The sequence below is a fragment of the Lepidochelys kempii genome, chromosome 4 (assembly GCF_965140265.1).
Source record: "Lepidochelys kempii isolate rLepKem1 chromosome 4, rLepKem1.hap2, whole genome shotgun sequence".
Lineage (NCBI taxonomy): Eukaryota > Metazoa > Chordata > Testudines > Cheloniidae > Lepidochelys > Lepidochelys kempii.
In genome coordinates, this window is record NC_133259.1 from 128042267 (window position 1) to 128057337 (window position 15071).

A 15071-nucleotide genomic window follows, 5' to 3' on the forward strand; every position below is an offset into this window, starting at 1 on the left:
ATCTGCACGAGCTGCCTGCTGAACTTTGCGTGGCGCTTAAGGTGTTGATTGTGAACTACAAAATGCTCAGTTGCTTCGGGAAAGGGACCACCCCTCTCCCATAGGGCCACAGGAGTCAGTGGGGTGCTTGAGCTGGAGCCCTCCCAGTTTATTTTATCATCATGGAAAAAAACCCTTAACTTCCATGTGTTTCTAGGCCTGGTCTTACTCCAGTTTTACACTGGTATAAGCCCATGAAATGATTGGAGTCATGCCCAGTTTACACAGGGGTAACAGATTTGCCTTTTAATCAAGAAACAGTAGTACTCAAGGCTCAATTTCCATCGTGTAAATGTTGGGTGAAGTTTCTGATGAATCCTTTCCCCCCGTCAATGATCCATTTAGCAGCATTACAGGCGAGTCAAACCAGGAGCAAGTTCAGTTATCGTCATCAGAACGGCCACACTGGGTCAGACCAATGGTCCATCTAGCCCAGTATCCTGTCTGCTGACAGTGCCCAATGCCAGGTGCTACAGAGGGAATGAACAGAATAGGCAACGCTCATGGGCAGCATGGCGCACAGGCTGGGGAAGGCTGTGCCTCCCCAAACAGCCCGGCGTGGCCCCACCCACGATCCTCCCTGAAGCCCTGCTTGCCCTTCCCCCTTATCCCCTGCCCAGGCCAGGCTGCTCCTCTTCAGAGAAGCATGCTTCTGGGGCTAGGATGGCCGGGACTTGGGGTGGCTGGGATAGTCAGTTGAGTTACACTGCTGTAAAACTCAGAGTCCTTTTGGTGGTCTGGATTATGTCATTCAGGGAGGTAGTTTGACTACACCAGCCAAAGCACTCCTCTGCCTGTATACACTGCATCTCTATAAGGGAGCTTTGCTGACAGAGCGTATTGGCGCAGCTCTACCAGCAAAGCCTCAGTAGTGTAGATTAGCCTAAGGAACAAACTACTTAAATATGTCCATAAGTGCTGTTGCTCCAGTTAACAATCAGACCCTTTGAACTGTATTTCCTCTTGTCAATCTGATAACTTGGGAGGACCGTATAAAATCAGGACAACGCACAGCAGCGCCCTCTGTGTTTTTAAACAGATAACCCCCCACATACTCATAAATGCAAGATGGAGCCAGGGCAACCTACAAAGCTGAAGGATCTGCCACTAGCTCTTCTCAGCTTGAACAATTAGCCAGTGAAACACAGTCAGTTTTCCAGGCTGCTCAAGTTTCAACAAACACCCTTACTGAAAGGCCAAAGAACAGTAATGGAACTTCTCCTGGGGTAACCCGGGGTTCAAGAGTGAACTCACCGCTGGCGTGCCCCCTCAGGGCAGGGCAGGGCATGGCCTAGTAGCTCTTTCTGCTCTAGCGCCCCCTGTTGGCCACTACTGCTCCAGCCCTGCCTCCTCTCAGGAGTCGCGCCTCCAGGTAAGTCACATTTTAGTCCCACCCCTTCTGGGGTATCTCTTTGGAGTCTCTCAACCGAACTTGAAAGCATAACAACACACCACAACAGTAACTTCTGCCTCTCCTCCAGGCTTGAACCTTTAATCCATCCTGGGTCCTTCACAGCAATCCATTCTTCTGCAAAATGCTGACTTTTGGAGAGCACCTCACTGGAGTCCTCCCCTCGTCTTGATCCTTACAGCCCTTGCCGCGGCTTTTGAATCATCCTTCTGCCCTTATGTCAGGGACTTCACACCACCTTACAGTGGCTGGCAGGGGAGCCCAGTCCCACCCTATACACTGGTTCCAGTCCAAGGACCCCAAGCGAGCAGCCACAGTCTGCTCATTTAGACACTGCCTCTCTGGACCCTACCCTGCTATTAACCTTTCTTCTGGACTTCTCCCCAGAGGTCTGGTTCCTGGAACTTGTGTCAGAGTCAGCCACAGGCGCTGCTTGCTCCAATCCTGGGTCTTACCTCTCCCCTAGGCTTCCTCCTGGCACTGCAGGAGCCTTCTTGTTCCTCTCGGGGCTCTCAAGCACCAAGACAGTGACTGAAGAGTTCTTCCTTCTCTCCCTCCCTTCCTTCTGCTCCAGGGCTGTCTCTCTTTATAACACCACCCAGCTCCTCCCCAGTTGTCTCCATCTTTAATTAGGCCTGGCCCACCCTCCAGGTGCAACTTGGTGCCTTAATTGAGCTCTTCCGCTCCAGGTCACTCTTTCATTAACATTACCTGTGTGGAGTACAAAACACAGCAGACCCAGCTAAGCATTCCTAGGGGGTTGCTTCCTAGGGATCTGAACCTGCAAGGTGGTGAACACGCCATGGTCCACGAGTGTCGAGGAAGCCCCCCCGCTCTGGGCCCAGGCTAGCCTGAACACTTCTCCCTCCTGAAAGCTGCTGTGTTATACCTTCTGATTGCGTTGTTTTGTTGCATAGTTGTTTTGTTTCCTTTGGTAATTTTGTAAGTGTTACCAATAAACTTCCTTTCTGTTTCAAAAAAAAAAAAAAAACACGCCATGGTGCTGTTTACACTACAACAGCCAAGGGAGGAGCTAATTCCGCTCCCAATCCCTGTAAACCACTCTGTCAGTGCGTACAGGCCAGAAGTAAGCTGCAAGGAGCTAGAGGAGAATTCCCTCAGCTCAGGAGACATGTTCAGGTAGCCTAAATGGCCGTACGCTGTCCTCATCATAAGCCGTGGTGGAGGAGTATGCTGAGGAAAGGAACAGATGTTGTGGGGTGGCACTGGGACTAGTCATAACCCTCAGTACTATGGAGGTCTCCGGGCCACAGTGACGGGGTGAGAGAGGGAGCAGCTATAGCCCTCAGAGCTGTGCAGGACTCTTGGCTGCCGTGCTGCCCCTAGGCCACCCTGGAGAGGCTGCTGTAAATTAAAGCATGCTCCTCAGGTTGCTCTAATTCAGGAGTGGGCAGACTTTTTGGCCTGAGGGCCACATCAAGGTTGCAAAACTGTATGGAGGGCCGGGTAGGGAAGGCTGTTCCTCCCCAAGCAGCCTGGCCCCTGCCCCCTATCTGCCCACTTCCTGCCCCTGGACTGCCCCCCTCAGAATTCGTTACCCATCCAACACCCCCGCTCCTTGTCCCCTGACCGCCCCCTCCTGGGACCCCCCACCCTTAACCGCCCCCCCGGGACTGCACCCCCTATCCAACCCCCCTGCTCCCTGTCCCCTGACTGCCCCAACCCCTATCCACACCCCTGCCCCCTGACAGGCTCCCTGGAACTCCCACACCTATCCAACCCCCCCCCCCATTCCCTGTCCCCTGACGGCCCCCAGAACCCCCAAACCATCCAACCCCCCCGCTCCTTGTCCCCTGACCACCCCCTCCCAGGACCCCCCGACCCCTAACTGTCCCCCGGGACGCCACCCCCATCCAACTCTCCCAGCTCCCTGTCCCCTGACTGCCCTGACCCCTATCCACACCCCCTCCCCCTGACAGGCCCCCGGGACTCCCATGCCTATCCAACCCCTCCTGTTCCCTGTCCCCTGACCGCCCCCCTCAGAACCCCCGAACCATCCACCCCCCCCCGCTTCTTGTCCCCTGACTTCCCCCTCCCAGGACTTCCCGCCCCTAACCGCCCCCCCATTCAACCCCCCCCAGCTCCCTGTCCCCTTACCATGCCACTCAGAGCAGCAGGAGCTTGCAGCCCAGTAGGAGCGGTGGACCAGAGTGCAGGCGGTGCCGTGAGCTGAGGCTGCAGTGGAGGGGGGACAGCAGGGGAGGGGCCGGGGGCTAGCCTCCCCGGCCGGGAGCTCAAGGGCTGGGCAGGATGGTCCCGTGGGCCAGATGTGGCCAGATGTGGTCCCGTAGTTTGCCCACCTCTGTTCTAACTTATGCCAGGGGCAGTTTCAGGCCCCACAGCAGCCTGGGATTTGGTCAGTACAAATGAGATATAAACCCACCTTTGCCATCTGGGCTGGACCCTGATTGTGACTCAGGAGATTCAGCACAAAATCTGGCCCTGAGTTTGTCACTGGTTAGTGTTTTGCCACACACAACATGATTAAGCACTAGAGCTGAACGGGGGGTTCCAAAGAGGATGGATCTTGACTGGTCTCAGTGGTGGCAGATGACAGAACAAGGAGTAATGGCCTCAAGTTGCAGTGAGGGAGGTCTAGGTTGGATATTAGGAAACACTATTTCCAGTGAAACACTGGAATTGGTTACCTAGGGAGGTGGTGGAATCTCCATCCTTAGAGGTTTTTAAGGCCCAGCTTGACAAAGCCCTGGCTGGGATGATTTAGTTGGGGTTGGTCCTGTTTTGAGCAGGGGGTTGGACTAGATGACCTCCTGAGGTCTCTTCCAACCCTAATCCTCTATGATTCTATGATTTCAAAACAAAGTGTCAAAATGATTCCTCTCACAAATGCCCAAAGAGCCATTTACACTTTTTTGAAACTTTGTCTTCATTTTTTTCCTTTGACCGAAACTTTTCATAACATGTGACCCAAATTCACAAATGGTTTCTGTTGCCCGCAACTGCATATTTCAGTGAATTTACTATTCTCTGAAAAAATGCCACCCAACTCTAGTAACAACTCATCTCATTACCCTGGGAGCTAATTATGATTGCTTTTTCAAGTGGCCTAGGCTGGAATACATTTGTCTGCCTGTACAGATTGGCCACACTCTTTAATAATGGGGACAGGACCCCCTCACCATGCCAATCTAATGACATTGGCCATTCTTCCCTCCTCCCAACTCACGGGGTGGTAGGCTGCTGGCACTGCTCTGAGTGCATCCTCTCCTGAGGTATTCTTGCCTTGTCTACACTAGGAGTTGGAACTGTTGCAGACAGGGCCTGGGTTAAGCTGGCATATAGTGGCTTGGCACCTCCTTCATGCTGCCGCTTGTTCTGCATTGTTCTCCAAGCTTCCATTTTAAAATAAAAAGGAAGTCTTTCGTTTTCAGGGTTGCTGAGAGAGCCTCAGAAAAGTGACCCAGCTGTAACTGATACAGTGATGCTTGTGTGAATTTGCAGCACCTTGAGACAATTAGCTCTGAGAAGCGCACCTCCATGGGGGCTAACCCAGATCCTCAAATTCAAGATTGTTCACAACTCCACTGCTCATCAAAGCATGTAGGAAAGGGGATAGAGGGTCACAGGATGAAGATCTCCACAATCCTCTGAGTGACGACTCACTTTAGCACCAGGGGGGCACTGGAGTTACCACCTCCTCTCTTCAGCCATAGTCAAGATGCAGCCAAGCCCAAGGAGCTCAGAAAATGCCAGTGGGGCACCTGAGCCCCTCTGCCGAGTGGCAGCTGAGCTCTAGAAGCCTAGTGGTGCCTACAGACCTCACAGAAGAGAAGCCAAGTATGAGGGGCCCAGCAGAGACCATGGATGCATTTAAACCTCACTGGGGGTTGGGGAACTCCTTGGGTCCAATTGAAATAATAAATAATCAATCAAAACCTGAATTGATTCTAACAAATGGAGGCTGGTCACATGGCTCAGTGTATCAGCAGGCTCTGTAATTTCCAACTGCCAGGGTTATTTCTGGCAAGTTTAACCCATTTCTAGTTGTCCTGCAGTTAATCCCTTGAAAGAACAAGGTTTGCACATTATAAAAATTCCTTGGTGTGGAACCAGCTTCTGACTGTCCAGTTCACGCCTGGGGTGTTCAGAAAGGAAGACAGATGAAGCTGCACTGGGGTTCCTAGTCCTTTGTCTCTGGTGTGGTCATTCTCCATGGGCATGTCTACACGGCAGCTCAGGGAGACTGACTTGCACGAGCTGGGCTCGAGCCAGCATGTCAAAAATAGCAGTGTGGCTGCTGCGGCTCAGGCTGGAGTTTGGGCTCTCAGGCCGCCCTGGGCTTGATGGCCTGAACTGCGATGTCACCACTGGTGTTTCTTGCAGGCTAGCTCAAGCCCTGCTCTGCAAACCTGTCTACTCGGGCTGGGAGGCTTGCTCCCAGCTGCAGTGCAGATATACCCACTGAGACCAAGGAGCTGTAAAACAAGGAGCCTCATCTAGTGTACATTTTTCAAATATGGGTTAGTCTGGCTAGCTGGCTGGCCAGCCCCATGGGAGAAACCATTCTAAGGGGCACGGTGAGGAAGGACAGCCTTGTGGTTAAGGCAATAAAACAGTGCTGAGACAATATCCGATCAGTTCCTGACTCTGGGGAGGTGGTGGAATCTCCTTCCTTAGATATTTTTAAGGTCAGGCTTGACAAAGCCCTGGCTGGGATGATTTAGTTGGGGATTGGTCCTGCTTTGAGCAGGGGGTTGGACTAGATGACCTCCTGAGATCCCTTCCAACCCTGATATTCTATGATTCTATGATTCTGCTACAGGACTTCCTGGGTGTCCTTTGGCAAGCCGCTTAGGGTTCATCCTCGCTGCACCTGAGAGGTGTGAATAAAAACCCCGCTGCTTGAAAAGCTACCCCAGGGCCCTGTGTCAAAGATGCTGTTTTCTAGTAAGCTAGTGTGGGTATGCCTACATGTGCTGCAAATGCACCTCCCGATTGCCGAGTAAATATACCCTTGATCTGTCTGTGCTTCAGGTCTACATTAGTAAAACAGGGGTTATAAGACTTCCTTTGGCATTCTTGTCTATTTAGACTGGAAATTCTTCAGGGCAGGGAATGGCACGCAGTGCTGTGAGAAGAGCTGCTATTCCTAGAGAGAAATCACAGCACCCCCATGATACAAATTGTTCCAGTGACACTGTTCTCAAGGCCTAGCCAACATGAAGAGCAGCTGGACAAAGAGGAATCCATTTACCTAATTTACCTAAAATTAGGAATTATTTTAACATCATTTACAATCTAGTTGTCATTTTAATATTCCTGTTACTGACTTTTTAATATTTTTCTCAGCTGGGACAGTGAAAATACACCAGCTAGTTCATTTTGGCTTCTCGTCGGTTTGACTTCCCAGGCACTAGCTAGCAGCAAGCAGGAAAGCTTATATTGCAAATGCTGCAGGAGAATGTTTGTTTGCTTTCCCTTCGAGATTCATAATGTCACAGGAATACTTCTGTTGGACTTAGGTTTTGTCAAAGCTTGTTTTGACACAAAATGTTCAGTTTGGGAGGGGGGCAACTTCGACCTGACAGTGTTCTTTTAAACGTATAACAAGAAGTTTAAAATCTGCTTAGGGTCTAGAATGCAGCATTTACCCAGGGCCTCCCAGGCTAACAAGCTCTAGAAAGCAGTGGATCAACTGGAAACTGGATCAACTTAACTCACTCCAGCAAAAGTTCAGCCTGCTGCAGAAAGCCAGCCCACCTCTGTTTACACAAGAAATTGTGGTGGAAGCCACCGGAGCTATCACCTGCACATGTGAGACTCTGACCCCTGCCCTCCTCAGGTGGGAAGAGCAAACAGGTAACACCACCTGGGAACCCTGCTAACAGGTACTGTCAACACTTCCTTTGAAGAGGGGAATCTAGCACCTGCCCTAAAATGTGCAGCTCTCTGACCAGTATTAAAGAAACCATTGCTCAGCGCTAATTGCCCAACGCCTAACCTCCCTTTGAGCACGCGGGCTGAGAAGCAAACGAAGAAAAACAAGCTAAGGAGCCAGCAGGACGCAGAAAACAGCCAGCTCGGTATCTCCTTTGAATCAAACATAAACCACACCGTCTCTCTCAAGCAGGGCTGCTGGAACTAGGGGTGCTGGCGGTGCATGGTTTACATGGTTTACATCATACCCAGGGTTTACCGTTTTGTTCAATGGCTCTCAGCACCCCCATGATACAAATCGTTCCAATGCCTCTGCTCTCAAGGCCTAGTCAAAATGAAGAGCAGCTGGATAAAGAGGAACCCAGACAAGACTGGGGGGATGCTGGCAGGAAGTGTTGGAGAACTTGTCTGCTCTGTGACATCTCCCATTGTCCAGAGTGTCTGCTTACAGATTAAGTCAGTCTGTAGCATTCCGGTTTTCTGGACTCTTCAATGCTAGTGGATGCCCAACAGTCAGAGTGGTAAAAATGCCAAGTTCCATCTATGACTGGCTAGAAGACTGAGCCCCATCCTATGGGATACAGACCTTACCACAGTGATCTACACATTCCCAACCTCCTGCTTTGGTTACTGCAACTCTATTTGTTTAGGAATAATAGCACACATGCAGAAAGAGCTACAGCTGGTACAAACACAGCAGTCTGTCTGCTTAACAACACAGGTCATCATGAACACAGCACCCCAGTCCCACACTCTCTCTGCTGGTCCAAATCTAAGTCTCTGTCCTGGTATTCAAAACTCTCCATGGGGTTGACTGTAGTTACTTAGGAGATCATCTCCCCCTCCATGACCATGACCTCTCATGACAGCTACATTCCACCAGAACAATGAAACTATTGACTAATGTGGGGGATGTTTATGGCTGCAGCAGAAAGAACCAGAGGAGATAAGGATGACCACCACTGCATTCAGAAAGAGTACAAACCTTATCTCTTCAGCTTAACTTTCCCTCAAGTACACACACACCACTAACCAAGCCATGTCTCCCAAAGGCTAAGAAGGAAGAGAGACAGATGGATTATATTTTGAGATATTGGGATGTGCTTAGATATTACGCTGAATGGACCAGTTAAAGAGCTAAGTAGATTCAAACCCTTCAATCGTACGATGAGAAATCAAGATGCTTCCCAGGCAGGGGGAGGTTCAGGTATATCCTAAAATTATCATAATTATATTTAGCATGTATGCAGTGCATTTGTCAAACCCTAATCTGATTCCTGCATTTCTTGCATATTCAAAAGTCCTTCCAGAGTCAATGGGAGACGGTGGAAGATAAGGGATGCAGATCTGAGTCCATGAATTACTCCACACAATACCCCACCCTTAGAGGAATAAGTATCCCCATTTTACAGACAGGGATGTGCACATATTATAGGCATGTCCCCACATTCCTTGTGGCCCCCAGGCTCCCATGTCTTCAATAATAGGGCCAGAGCCTGCAAGGTGACGAACATCCTCAATGCCTATTTAAATCAATGGGACTGAAGGATGCTCAGCATTTTGCAGGACCAGAATCAAAATGAGCCAAAATTCTGCTTTCAATGACACTAGTATAAATTCAGAGCAACTACACTGAAGTTAGTGGAGTTATTCCAGATTTACAGAGATGCAAATGAGAGTAGTATCTGGCCCACTTTGAATAATGGGTGTTACTCAGGAGTGACTCCACTGCAGGTCATGAAATCATACCTAAGGCTGCCAGTCTGTCACGGAGATCACGGAAGTCACAGGTTTAAAAAGTATGGGCTGGATTAATGGATTATCAGGTGGATAGAAAGCTGGTTAGATCGTCAGGCTCAACGGGTAGCGATCAATGGCTCCATGTCTAGTTGGCAGCCGGTATCAAGCGGAGTGCCCCAAGGGTCAGTCCTAGGGTCGGTTTTGTTCAACATCTTCATTAATGATCTGGAGGATGGGATGGATTGCAGCCTCAGCAAGTTAGCAGGTGACACTAAGCTGCGGGGACAGGTAGATACACTAGAATGTAGGAATAGGGTCCAGAGTGACCTAGACAAATTGGAGGATTGGGCCAAAAGAAATCTGATGAGGGTCAACAAGGACAAGTGCAGAGTCCTGAATTTAGGACGAAAGAATCCCATGTACCGCTACAGGCTGGGGACCGACTGGCTAAGCGGCAGTTCTGCAGAAAAGGATCTGGGGATTACAGTGGACGAGAAGCTGGATAGGAGTCAACAGTGTGCCCTTGTTGCCAAGAAGGCTAACAGCATATTGGGACTAATTGCATTAGTAGGAACATTGCCAGCAGATTGAGGGAAGTGATTATTCCCCTCTATTCAGTACTGGTGAGGCCACATCTTGAGTACTGCATCCAGTTTTGGGCCCCCCACTACAGAAAGGATGTGGACAAATTGGAGAGAGTCCAGCAGAGGGCAACGAAAATGATTAGGGGGGTAGGGCACATGACTTACCAGGAGAGGCTGAGGGAACTGGGCTTGCTTAGTCTGCAGAAGAGAAGAGTGAGGGGGAGATTTGATAGCAGCCTTTAACTTCTTGAAGGAGGTTCCAAAGAGGATGGAGCTAGGCTGTTTGCAGTGGTGGCAGATGACCGAACATGGAGCAATGATCTCAAGTTGCAGTCAGGGAGGTCTAGGTTGGATATTAGGAAAAACTATTTCACTCGGAGGGTGGTGAAGCACTGGAATGCGTTACCTAGGGAGGTGGTGGAATCTCCATCCTTAGAGGTTTTTAAGGCCTGGCTTGACAAAGCCCTGGCTGGGATGATTTAGTTGGGGTTGGTCCTGCTTTGAGCAGGGGGTTGGACTAGATGACCTCCTGAGGTCTCTTCCAACCCTGATATTCTATGATTCTATGACTTCTTCAGCGGCTGGTGCGGCTGGCCCCCTGGTCTGCCTGAGCAGCTCCAGCAGCCCCTGGGCCAGCTGCATCAGCTGCTGCTGGGGTAGTCTTGGGCCGCCGCCCTGTGCCGTTCCAACAGCAGCAGCATGGGTCTTGGGCCACCGTGCCACCCAGCAGCAGCAGCAGCGGGGGTCCCAGCCACTGCTGTTCCCCAAGCACCGGCGGAGATCCCAGGCTGCCTTCCGGGCCCCCCTGCTCCTAGGTACTGGCAGGGGTCCCGGGGGCACGAGCTACTCCCATCCCCGAGCACCCACAGCACCCCTGGGCTGCGTGCTGACCCCCCCAGCACCCACAGTGCCCCCCAGTATCACCAGAGCACCCGCAGTGCCCCAGGCCGCCTCCCCCCACAGCACCCAAGATTTAGTCAGGGGTATATAGTACAAGTTATGGGCAGGTCTCGGGCTGTGAATTTTTGTTTCCTGCTCATGACCTGTCCATGACTTTTACTAAAAATAGCCATGACTAAATGTAGCCTTAATCATACCCCTCTGCAAAGCAGGGGTAAGTGAGGTCAGAATCGGGTTCCATTGGGTGGGTAGCAATTATGAGTCAAAAAGAAAAGGAGTACTTGTGGCACCTTAGAGACTAACCAATTTATTTGAGCATAAGCTTTCGTGAGCTACAGATCACTTCATCGGATGCTGCATCTGTACTAGCTAAGGATCTAAACTTATATGTTTTAAAGAGCCTTTTGATGGTACCTTACTGCTTGTAAATGCAGCAGTCAAGTCAATATAAAGTGCAGGAGTGCAAAAGGAACAGGGCAAAGCTTGATCTCTGCCACCATCCAAGCAGATTTGGAGAAAGACAGAACATTTCCACTATTTCCTTTCATTAGACATAAAATCAGTGGTGCCCAAGGGGGCTAAGGGCAGGTTAACCATCAATCCGGAGCTGGTCTGTCATTGTTTATTTGCTACCATAGATTGGCTACATGGTGAGATATTTGCTTTGTCAATAAATTCTGACACAATGGACTGCAGGAAAGAGGAAAATGATCACATGGGGCCTGCTTCTCCTTATACACAGCAGCCAATGAGAGTTTTGCCAGGATCGGGCCCATGACATGCAGCTCACAAATGTGTCATTATTTTACTTCTTTCAGCTCTCTCTGGGGCACGAGATTAGACCATCCGAAATATGCTATAGACAAGCTGACTATCGGCCTGATAAGCCCACTGGAGCCAATGGGAGTCTTTCCATTAACTCCATTGTGCTGGGATCAGGCCCTAAATGAAGATCCTTTAGGATAGATCTTCTAATAGTCTACTCAGCAGTATATGAAGCTCACATGCACTTTTATCATACCTTGTATTGTGTGATGAAGTGGCAAGATTATTTGATATGATTAAGAGATAGTGCAAGTATAAAATGAACAAATACCTTTGATGTTTTACATTACAATCATGTTATTCCTGCAGAGGCAAATCATATTTCGTTTATGATTCCAATCAATTAGAGCGTCAATCTATTAGATTTGGTCAAAAAAAATTTTTTTTCAATCATTCCCCCTCCCCCCACACACAAAAAATGTTTTTTCAACTAGATGGAATTTCTGGAAGAAAAAACCCACAACCTGAAAACCCAATTATTTTTGTTTTGATTGGCTGAAAACTGAAACAAAAATAGGGTTGCCAAAACCTGAAAACCATTCAGTGTTAAGGGATTTTGTTTTTTGATGAAAGCTTAGGGGGCTTTTTGGATAAAAACAAAATTCATTTTTGTCAAAACTTTTCAGGTAGGAAGAAAATCAACCAGCCCCACTCTCTATTTACCAGGCTAGGTACTGTATTTTCAGTTGGCTCATCACCATAAGTCACCAGTTGTAGTGAATGGACCTGAATCTGATCGTGCAGATTGGTGTAAATCCACTGAATGAAATTACACCACTTTTAAACTACTGTGACATCAGAATCAGGCCCAATGGGGCCTGATTAATCATGTGAATAAATCAAGCAGGATCCAGCCCCTAGAATAATAGAATATCAGGGTTGGAAGGGACCTCAGGAGGTCATCTAGTCCAACCCCCTGCTCAAAGCAGGACCAATCCCCAACTAAACCACCCCAGTCAGGGCTTTGTCAAGCCAGACCTTAAAAACCTCTAAAGAAGGAGATTCCACCACCTCCCTAGGTAACCCATTTCAGTGCCTAACCACCCTCCTAGTGAAAAAGTTTTTCCTAATATCGAGCCTAAGCCTCCCCCACTGCAACTTGAGACCATTACTCCTTGTTCTGTCATCTGCTACCACTGAGAACAGTCTAGATCCATCCTCTTTGGAACCCCCTTTCAGGTAGTTGAAGGCGGCTATCAAATCTCCCCTCATTCTTCTGTTCTGCAGAGTAAATAATCCCATTTCCCTCAGCCTCTCCTCATAAATCATGTGTTCCAGCCCCCTAATCATTTTTGGTGCCCTCTGCTGGACTCTTTCCAATTTTTCCACATCCGTCTTGTAGTGTGGGGCCCAAAGCTGGACACAGTACTCCAGATGAGGCCTCACCAATGCCCAATAGAGGGGAACGATCACGTCCCTCGATCTGCTAGCAATGCTTCTACTTATACAGACCAAAATGCTGTTAGCTTTCTTGGCAACAAGGGCACACTGTTGACTCCTATCCAGCTTCTCGTCCACTGGCACATAATAAATCCCCCTGATTTAAGGCAGTGTGAGATAACATATATGATAGATATTCAGGCCTTATCCCCACTAGGGACATTTTCTAAAGATTTGCTCATGTTGGTTTCCCTTCATCCATGCTAGAAACACTGGGAGGCTCAGAACGGACCTGCAGATGGGGGCTGCCAGCATTTTTATGGCCATCTACACTACAGCACCCAACATTGCCTCTCGCCATGTGTTTAGACTGTAAGCTCCTTAGGGCAGGAAGTATATTTATTTATTATACATGCATATAGTGCCAGGCAAAATGGAGCCCTGGTGTAGCTACCATAAAAGAAACAATCAATTAGTAGCACAAATATCAGATGTACTATTTAGCTGAGTCTGCAAATGCAAGAAGAAAAGGAGTACTTGTGGCACCTTAGAGACTAACCAATTTATTTGAGCATGAGCTTTCGTGAGCTACAGCTCACTTCATCGGATGCGTACCGTGGAAACTGCAGCAGACTTTATATACACACAGAGAATATGAAACAATACCTCCTCCCACCCCACTGTCCAGGACAGCCGTGGGGTGGGAGGAGGTATTGTTTCATATTCTCTGTATGTATATAAAGTCTGCTGCAGTTTCCACGGTACGCATCCGATGAAGTGAGCTGTAGCTCACGAAAGCTCATGCTCAAATAAATTGGTTAGTCTCTAAGGTGCCACAAGTACTCCTTTTCTTTTTGTGAATACAGACTAACACGGCTGTTACTCTGAAACCTGCAAATGCAAGAGTTTTTGTGGCTTCCACTTCACCCCAACTTCCAGAAAGTTCAGAAATAAAAATAAATTACTAGCTAGCTCAGTGAAGTAATAACCGACTTCAGGGGCTTTGCCTGGCTTTGGTGGAGAGGAGTGGAGTCCAGGGGCTTGATTCTGCTCCAACAGAAGTCAGTTTGGGCCTTTCCCATTGACTTCAATAGGCTCAGGATCTAGCCTCAGAATGCTCATCTAAACTCCAGTGTAGACATACCCAGACTGGGAGCAGGACTACTGTTGTGCTGAGCTGCTGGTCACATTGGGTTAGTATTATTACCTATTATTTGTATTATCGTAGTGCCGAAGCCCCAGTCACGGACCAGAACCCCACTGCGCTAGGTATTGTACAAACACAGGCCAAAAAGACAGGCCTTGCTGGCTTCTTGGGGCTGCAGGAGAGGCAGAGGGATTCAGGGGTGGGACTCATTGTCTTTTGTCCCTGTTGTCCTTTTCCCCCTTGCTCCTGGGGAGCTCATTTTAAATGAAGGCGGCCCATGACAATAGCCCTGTTGTTTTTTTGAGTGTCTTTCATTAAGCCCAATCCTGCCGCCCTCATTCTCCCATGACTTGGGTGTTGCCAAATGGTTTTAAATGAGGAGTCATTTTTAATAACAAAAGGAAAAGCTCAAGGCTGCCATTAAGACTCATTCACTCAACTCCCCTCAGCACAGACGAGGTGTCTATTAGTTGGAATGCTAGTATCAAGGGGCCCCTTTGGCAGGTTGTTTTATCATGAACACCCGAGCATTTATATTCACATACTCAGGCTGGGGGCAAAGCCCGTGCTTACCTACCTCAGGCAAGGGCTTCCATCCACTCCGCAGGAGGGGAGCAGGATTTAACCTTAACACCAAGAGGAGAAAAATTGTAAATGTGGGTAGAATATTTGAGTCTATTAACAGCCCAATCCTGAAACCCTTGTTCATGAGAATTGTTCCATTGACTTGTAAGGGTTGCAGAGATGAGCAATGTAACTATATGCTCTGACCCAGCAAGGTTTGGGTCACAGTCATACCTCGCTGACTTCACTGGGGCCTTTGGCACATTGCAAGATCAGGCCCGTACTAACAGGGTGCATTCATGTTTCAAAGGTGCCACTGGGAGTTTCACTGAGTAAAGACTGCAGGATCAGGATCTTAATAAAGCTCTACATTGTGGACCCAGTCCTACAGCCCTGACTCACAAGAATGAGCCTTATTTAAATTTAACTCCACAAGTTGATGAAACAAAGGAATTTCAGTGATGTCCCTGGTCCTGATGATGCAACCACTAATACAGTAATTTGATGACTTTCCTTCATTCTCCTCACCCATCCCCCAATAATAATAAAATAAAGAATTAAG